This window comes from Poromitra crassiceps (genome assembly GCF_964638095.1).
Source record: "Poromitra crassiceps genome assembly, chromosome: 8".
Classification (NCBI taxonomy): domain Eukaryota; kingdom Metazoa; phylum Chordata; class Actinopteri; order Beryciformes; family Melamphaidae; genus Poromitra; species Poromitra crassiceps.
This window is the reverse complement of record NC_139629.1, coordinates 43,743,642-43,750,629: the sequence shown is the minus strand read 5'-3', so window position 1 is coordinate 43,750,629 and position 6,988 is coordinate 43,743,642. Positions and strand designations below refer to the sequence as shown.

The 6,988-nt window shown below is 46.7% G+C and overlaps 1 pseudogene across 1 annotated transcript; it reads right to left on the bottom strand.

Moving 5' to 3' along the window:
* Positions 1-3,784: 3,784 nt before the first annotated feature.
* LOC310780335 (cullin-3 pseudogene) lies at positions 3,785-6,010 on the bottom strand (annotated as a pseudogene). The gene has a single exon. The product of its transcript is annotated as a cullin-3 pseudogene (transcript).
* Between the last annotated feature and the right edge of the window lie 978 nt (positions 6,011-6,988).

The following is a 6,988-nucleotide window of genomic DNA, read 5'->3' as shown; positions in this document are numbered from 1 at the left end:
AACATCTGGTTTATATAAGAACAATTTTCCAGTCTGTTCATCTCACTTCAACCATTTTATTGCAGCAACATTGTCAAGTAGACCGACCAACAACTTTCATAAAGGCATGTCATAGTTGCATGCACCTGACATACTGAACTGTTTGTTACAGTCTACTTACAGTCCACCTTAACTGGATGTGTGTGTGGACTACTGTACTTAGGTAGTTTTTGAACAATGCAACTTCACTTCACTTGCACAAAACATCTTGTGCAGCCCATTCAGTAACTGGGGAATTTGTAAATGACTGTTATGACAAAACTGTTACTGTTAAAACAAAATGAAAATATGCTACCGTTTGTTTACTGCTGGCCTTGGAACTAAAGTTTATAGCAGCCCGGTGGCCTGGCATGGCAATATCTATACTTGGCGTCCAAATATCGATACAATATCGTCAGGCAAAATATCGCGATACTATGGTGTATCGATTTTCCCCCCACCCCTAGTATTTTCTCTACTGGTTAAAAATATCTACTCTACAGTATACATTTGAGTGTTTTGAACATTCCCATGCTCAGTCCACAATTACTTGGATAAACAGTGTTTCTCTGTTGTGAATATTTGCTGTAATGTTTCCCATCCTTCTTCTACATGTGTGGAACAAGACTCCCAGGTGGAGCTCAGTGGCACAAGTGTGATCAATCTGGATGAGAGGTTGGCAGAGAAAGAGGCAGGAAAGAATGGCCACATGATTTGTGGCTTTTCTTACAGTTATTTACTATTCATGTCAGGAGCAGCCGGGTAGAAGCTCACTCGTGGGAGCGTTCCAATAAGGACAGAGGAAATCACAGATAGCTAAAGTGTAATTATCTGAGAGAGAGGGAGAGAGAGAGAGAGAACGAGCGCTCCTCTCTTCTGCTCAGTAATCCTGTCCTTGCATCAATATACAGTAAGTGTGTCCACAGTCAATGTCTGCAGTGGAAACAGAAAGATTCAATAGACTGGCTAAAGCTTCTGGCATACTCTTTGCGCCCAGCCAAGCGGATAGGGCGTGCGGCGATTATGACGTCATCGCACAGGGCGTGTCGGGGGGCGAGGCCTGAGCGCAGCGCGGCGCGACCATGGAGATTTTTCTATCAGCGCGTCGGGTTTTGCTGCCTGTGCCTGTGAGATCTCCGTGGTAGGCTATCAGCGGATATCTGCTGTGATTGAGTCCTCACCGTCGTAAAGTCGCCTTCAAAGCATGATGTTCGATTATAACGAACTAGTTGTGTGGCTTAGCCTTCCCAAATGTTGAGGGTCGTTTTTTAGAATTTAATATATAGAATTGGGAACGCTACATTTCAATTTCATTCAGACTGCCTGGCACTGATCGCCGCCATTTCTGGAGCACTCACTATGTTCTGTTTTGGCCCGCTCAGAGTGCGCGCGCCCTCCGTGGAGCCCCGCCTCCAGCGCGTGCAGGAAGAGTATGCCAGAAGCTTTAGGGCCTGTGTCCACCTAGCGTCTTTTTCCGACTGTTAAACGCTGGGAGTGCGCTGATCCCAGCGCACAATATACAAGGAAGCAGTCTGAAACTAACGTTAGTTCAGCTTGATAGCTGACAGCTAGCAAGCTAACAACACAGGTAGGCTACGTTATTGAAAGCAGTAAGCACAAGACTCACCAGAAATATTAAGTGTCTAGCCAATCTGCTCCCACAATTAAGCCTTTCTGTCTCTGTTGCGATAGTTTCTCCATATGATTAGTTGCCAGAAAAGGAGCACCCGACACCAGCGTCTTTCTGAAAAGTTAAATTATTTTCAGCTGGAAGTGCTGGGAGTCGGGCGCACAAAAACGCCGGAGCGCTGTGAAAATAGATGCTGGGTGCAGCGCACTTTCTCTAGACGTCCATGTGCGCCTGCATACGCTCTCCCCCATTGGAAACAACTGAAAAAAGACGCTGGACCTGAGGAAAAGATGCTAGGTGGACACAGGCCCTTAGAACAACATTTTGATCCTGACGTTAAAATATCTCCTCTTTGCACATTTTTGACAGCGCGGGATCAGGAGGACGAGGAAGAAACAGTCATATATAATATATAATACAATAACACACATTTTCCTTGAAAGGCAACGAGATGCATTCAAGTATACTGCGCACGGCACGTTCAAGTGAAACGATCAATATTCAACAATGCTCTTCAGAGACGAGTCATTCACCTCAACCACAGAACTAATGATCCTGCCCAAATCAATGGTCTGCTGGGGAAAAACTTCAAACTACTGTTCTCCTCAACTTTAATGCACAACCTTAGAAAAACATCATGAATATTGCATGACTGTCACACAAGTTCTGACGGCCGAAACAACTTCTTTGTCATTCTCTTTTCCTTTTATCATTTTCTCCCCAATTGTCCCCGCTGTCCCGGTCGTTGCTCCACCCCCTCTGCCGATCAGGAGAGCTGTGCACTAGCACAGCACGTGCTCCCTCCGAGACATGAGCAGTCGCCAGCCCATTTCTCTTCACCTGACAGTGGGGAGTTTCACCGGCAGGACGGAGCGCGTGGGAAGATCACTCTATTGCCCCCAGTTCCCCTCCCCCTCAAGCAGGCGCCCCGACCGACCAGAGGAGGCACTAGTGCAGTGACCAGAGCTCAACAGTCACGTGACATTTGTGATGTCATCTTGGGTTCTGGTAGAGTATTTCCCCCTTAACTTTTCACTATCATGTTTCAACAAAATCCTTATCCAAAGAGTTTGAAGCCTGGAACAAAGCCACCTGGACCAAAGCCACCTGGCCTTCCAGAGCCTTACAAAGAGTTTGAAGCCTGGAACAAAGCCACCTGGAACAAGCCACCTGGTCTTCCAGAGCCTTACAAAGAGTTTGAAGCCTGGAACAAAGCCACCTGGAACAAAGCCACCTGGAACAAGACACCTGGTCTTCCAGAGCCTTACAAAGAGTTTGAAGCCTGGAACAAAGCCACCTGGAACAAGCCACCTGGTCTTCCAGAGCCTTACAAAGAGTTTGAAGCCTGGAACAAAGCCACCTGGAACAAAGCTGTTTCAGTGCCTGAGATGAGATATGACGCTTCTGCCGAGAACCACATTAAATCCATCCTGATTTTGACAAAATGATTTCTCCAAAATAGATATATTTTCAAATTAAATCCAAATCCTTAATGCCCGATACCGATAATACTCAAACTGCTTAGTCACTTGAGGAATTGTGATGTCACTCGAGCAATTGTGATGTCATCAGTGATGTCACTCGACAAGCAATTGTGATGTCATCAGTGGAGCTATTGTGATGTCATCAGTGATCACTTGAGCCTGTGATGTCATCAGTGATGTCACTAAAGCAACTGTGATGTCATCAGTGATGTCACTCGAGCCATTTGTGACATGAGTGTTAGGCAAGAAATATGTAAAATATTGCTGTAGCGCCGCCTATGGGTGCACTTTTTGCGCCAAACTCATGCCAGACCCCTAAACAGTGTTTTGGCAAATGAGGCAACCAGAGGAGACAATTATTATTTTTATTTCAATAGATTTACTTGAATGAACATCTCTATAATAATTCATTAATATAATAATAATTGCCAAACAAAAAAGCCAAAGCAGCCAGCACATTACGGTGTTACTGTGTTTACTCCCAGTGGAACATCCTCAGCTTTGCTGTACATGCAGATCTCTGTCATGTCTCCGATATGGAAGAGCTGCACTTCCTTTATGTGGCCAGGCTCACTCCAGGCTGTCCTGAACATTTCCAATGCTTTTGGTTTGTAGCCTTTTCACATCCTTTGTCCGCCTCAAAATATTAATTCTATGCAACATAGGTGTAGACTTTACGTTCCTCTGGCGTCCTCGCCAAGTACTCTCTTTCTATCAGTCCTTCTATACGTGTCTTGATAACCACAGGGCTGGGAAGAAAACGCATCCGGAGTTGCTGAATCACCTCTGCCACCAGGACATTGTGCTGCATCTTCTTCCTTGACTTCATGATTCGGATGATGGCTGCCTCAATCTCATGCTTCCTGTCATCGTCCACCTTCTGCCGTGTCTCTTTCCTTTCAGGGTCTGACTCGCCCTGTTTAGCAGCAAATGTCTGTATCTGGACTCTCTGCAGTTTAGAAGTAAACTGATCATTGACTGTAAACACGTGGTCCTTCTCAATCTCCTTGGACTTGGGATTCTTGGTGAGAACTCTCTGTGTGGGCTTCAAACAGGCCAGCGACTGCAGCGCCTGCACCAGCTCCCGCTCCGGGATGTCGGTCTCCTGCTGCATCTCTTCGAAAGTGGACTCTTCTATGTTATTGAATAGCATGAGGATGGACATCTGGAAGGTGGAGACCTGCAGTATGTACTTACGAGTGTTAGAGCCCGTCCCCTGGGTCCCTCCTACACCTACTTCCGAACCATCCTTGTTAACAACTCCGTAGAAGGTTGCATTGAGGTCTGCTGAGCCCATGTGGTGCTGGAGTGTGAGCTGTCTTCCACTGTGTTTGCCCTGGTAAAAGCTTCTGAAGCCCTCAAAGGCATGCCTGGGAGAGGGTGGGATGGTGAATTTGGGCGTGGCCGACTGTGTAGGCCAGTTGCCTGTAGTGAGGACTTTTACTGTGAGGTCGACACCACCTAGCGACACCCCTGTCGACTTTAAGTGTTGCCTGAACCCATCCATGGTGGTGTTGGAGATGCTGATGTCTCTGAACATCGCTTCCAGTTTAAAGGTGAACTGACAGTCACATTCTCTCTTGAGCTTAGACATCATGTTCTTCTCAGATTCTTCAGAGAAGCTCCTGTTGGCGAGCAGCCGGCAGGCGAAATGCCTTTTGTAGTACTTTTCAAACATGTCCTTCTCCTCCATGAACCTGAACAGCACCATGGCCTTGTCGAGGATCGACTCTAGTTCCTGCTCTGTCAACAAGCCTTTGACTCCCTTCTTGAGCTTATCATCAATGAAGAGTGACAGGTACTCCGGTGAGCGAGAATTGAGGCTAAGGAAATACGCAAAGTCTCCAGCAATGGTTTGCTTGAAGAGCCTGTCATTGTTAAAGGACTCACACAGGAAAAGGTCAAAGTGTGTCTTCAAGTCTAGCAGGCCCTGGATGTAGGCAACATGGTTCTTACCCTTTCCCTCATCAGACACAAGAAGAGCCTTACCCTGCTCCGTCATGTAAGAGCTCATACAATCACACATGGTCTTCAGGCCATTTGGCACACGACTAAACAGCTTGTACATGCAGCCCAGATCTTCAGTCTTGCTATTCTTGAGCATATGGACTAGACCAGAGTTCTCCATCTCCACGATGGTGTTCATGTGTTTGGAGATAAGCTCCCTCTCCATCACCTCCATGATGGGCTCCTCTGTAGACTTGTCCAGGCAGTGCATCACTCTCTCAATCTCCTCATTCATCCTGGCTTCCACCTTCTTTATATAGACGCTGGCATTGTTCTCTGCTAGGAACTTTTGGCTCTCCATCTGGAAGAATTCAGCAGACATCTCTAGGAAAGGGCCCTCAAAGTCTTCCTCATATACAGACCTGCCTTCCAGGCCAAGAATCATCAGCATCTGGCAGGCATTTCGGATCGCCCCCCTCTCTACGACGTCCCCCTTCCTCTCGCGTGCTATCATGTCAAGTAAGGTCTGTCGGAGGTGGTGTCGAGTGCAGCCGTAGCGCACCACTTGGTCCCTGAAGATGAGGCCACACACATTCTCCACATAAGTTTGCTGGTCGACCCGGTTCTTATACATGAGGATGTCTCCGATGCCAACCGTGGCAGTCTGGTGGTCATTCCAGGCTTGATTCAGTGTTTGCAGAAAGTTATTGTTTAGAGATTTTAGGACATCCTCCCGTACTTTGTTAATGAGGTGCTCGGTGACGACCTCCTTCAGGCCTGTGGACAGCTTCTCGTTTTGCTTGTGGATCACCATGTTGTAGCCGATCCTGTAGAGCTCCTTAAAGTTCAGCTTACTGTTGTTCTTCCTCTGAATCTCCTGGATGCCATTCTTTAGAATGTCCCAGCTGTCGTTCGCATACTTCTCATCCATCATCTTAGGAGAAAAGGCTTTTATCCTCATCTTGCTCATCTTGGTGTACCTATACAACAAAGCCCGTTTTTCTATTATTCAGAACAGTTAGTTCAGTTCAGCAGCTCTGAGGTTCTGAGTCCCACCACTTATAGCATCAGCCGGGAGGGGTTTATGACATCGCTAATGACATCATCAGTGATGTCATAAACCCCTGGCTGGTATTCACCTTATGTAGCCACGGCCATTTGACCCGGTTCTGTGGCCGTCCTACGACTTCCGGCTAAAAATAATAATAAAATAAAATAAAAAATGGCTGCGCTGCTCCAATATCATCTAACTCTGAATTAACTAATAATTTAGCCAATTGTATGTAACATACCAAATAAAAGCAAACGGCAATGTCTAAGAATGCAACGCCATGTAACTGGCTCGTTAAGTCTCGCATTCCAGGGAATTACGTTAACGTCTGCGGGTCTTTATTGACGTTAATGGCTCGCGCTGCCTCGGAGGAGAGAAAACTATCCGAAGCTTTCTTTGTTGGAGTCCAGGTATGTTTTACAAGAAAGTGCTCGTCATTGTCGACCATAACGTTATCTGACCTGGCTAACAGTGGATACTTGCTTGCTTGCTGTGTACCGGCTCAAAGTAGTAGGCTACGTTATTTATTTTACCCCTTCACTGTCCGCTCCAAAAACAACTCTTTTATTTTGCGCCGTGACCGCCGGAAGTGTTAGGTGGACCCGGAAGAATTTGGTCCACTGTAAGGTCTGAACATAAGGTGAATCTTGATGCTCAGATCTGACTTTTTGCCTATATCCCATTTTTTTTTCTTACACTACTTTTAAAGCACCATTCAGCGGTAGATTCCTGCCTACCAACACGAGGGTCGCAGGTTTGCGCCCTGTGTTACCTCTGGCTTGGTCGTGCGTCCATACAGGCACGATTGGCTGTGTCTGCGGGTGGGAAGCCGGATTAAGGGTATGTGTCCTGGTCGCT